Below are 2,156 nucleotides of genomic sequence, written 5' to 3'. Positions count from 1 at the left end.
TGTCCTCAGAGGGATGGCTTTCAGTTTTTGTCCATTGAGTATGATGTTGGCTGTGGGTCTGTCATATATGGCCTTTATTATGTTGAGGTACTTTCCTTCTATACCCATTTTATTGAGGGTTTTTATCATAAATGGGTGTTGGATCTTGTCGAATGCTTTCTCTGCATCTATTGAGATGATCATGTGGTTTTTGTTTTTCATTTTGTTGATGTAGTGTATCACATTGATTGACTTGCGGTTGTTGAACCATCTCTGTGTCCCTGGTATAAATCCCACTTGATCATGGTGTATAATCTTTTTGATGTATTGCTGTATTCGGTTTGCCAGAATTTTGTTGAGGATTTTTGCATCTATGCTCATCAGTGATATCGGCCTGTAGTTCTCCTTCTTTATGTTGTCCTTGTCAGGTTTGAGGATCAGAGTGATGTTGGCTTCATAGAATGTGTTAGGGAGTACTCCATCTTTCCCAATTTTCTGGAACAGTTTGAGGAGAATAGGTATTAAGTCTTCTTTGAATGTTTGGTAGAATTCTCCAGAGAAGCCGTCTGGTCCTGGACTCTTATTTTTGGGGAGGTTTTTGATTACCGTTTCTATTTCCTTACTTGTGATTGGCCTATTCAGATTCTCCATTTCTTCCTGATTCAGTTTGGGGAGATTGTAGGAGTCTAGGAATTTGTCCATTTCTTCCAGGTTGTTCAATTTGTTGACATATAGTTTTTCATTGTATTCTCTTATGATCTCTTGTATTTCATTGGTATTTGTTGTGATTTCTCCTCTCTCATTCCTAATTTTATTTATTTGAGATTTCTCTCTTCTTTTCTTGGTGAGTCTGGCTAGGGGTTTGTCAATTTTGTTAATTCTTTCGAAGAACCAACTCTGTTTCATTGATCCTTTCTATTGTCTTTTTTGTTTCAATATCGTTTATTTCTGCTCTTATTTTTATTATTTCCCTCCTTCTACTGACTCTGGGCTTTGTTTGTTCTTCTTTTTCTAGTTCTGTTAGGTGTCGTTTGAGGTTGCTTATGTGAGCTTTTTCTTGTTTAGTGAGGTGAGCCTGTATTGTGATGAATTTCCCTCTTAGGACTGCTTTTGCTGCATCCCAAATGATTTGGTATGTCGTGTTCTCATTTTCATTTGTCTCCAGATAAAATTTGATTTCTTCTTTAATTTCTTCAATGATCCATTGTTTGTTCAGAAGCGTGTTGTTTAGTCTCCACATTTTTGCACCTTTCTCTGCTTTTTTCTTGTCGTTGATTTCTAGTTTCATAGCATTATGATCAGAAAAGATGCTTGATATTATTTCGACTCTCTTGTATTTATTGATGTTTGCTTTGTTTCCCAAAATATGGTCAATCCTTGAGAATGTTCCATGTGCACTTGAGAAGAATGTGTAACCTGCTGTTTTTGGATGAAGTGTTCTATATATATCTGTTAAGTCCATCTGGTCTAATTTTTCATTTAATTCTATTATTTCCTTGTTGATTTTCTGTCTGGATGTTCTGTCCATTGGTGTTAATGGTGTGTTGAGGTCCCCTACTATTATTGTATTGTTGTTGATGTCTTCTTTTAGTTCTATTAAGAGTTGCTGTACAAATTTTGGTGCTCCTGTGTTGGGTGCGTATATATTTATAAGTGTTATGTCTTCTTGGTGGAGAGTTCCTTTTATCATTATATACTGTCCCTCTTTGTCTTTCTTTATCTGTTTTGCTTTGAAGTCTACCTTGTCTGATATTAGTATAGTGACACCTGCTTTCTTTTGCTCATTATTAGCTTGGAGTATTGTTCTCCATCCCTTCACTCTGAGTCTGTGTTTGTCTTTGGGGCTGAGGTGTGTTTCCTGGAGGCAGCATATTGTTGGATCTTGTTCTTTGATCTATCCTGCCACTCTGTGTCTTTTGATTGGGGAGTTCAATCCATTTACATTTAGAGTGATTATTGAGATGTGGGGGCCTACCACTACCATTTTCTGTCTTGTTTTCCGGTTTTCTTCAATTTCCTTTGTTTCTCGTCCATAAACTCCTTTAATTTTTGCTTGTCTGGGAAGCTCTTTATCTATCCTTCCATTCTGAATGATAATCTTGCTGGGTACAGTATTCTTGGCTGTAGGTTTTTTTTTCTTTTCAGCACTTTAAATATGTTAGGCCACTCTCTTCTAG

This window comes from Equus quagga, chromosome 16 (assembly GCF_021613505.1).
Source record: "Equus quagga isolate Etosha38 chromosome 16, UCLA_HA_Equagga_1.0, whole genome shotgun sequence".
NCBI lineage: Eukaryota > Metazoa > Chordata > Mammalia > Perissodactyla > Equidae > Equus > Equus quagga.
Note: the sequence above shows the minus strand (reverse complement) of the source record.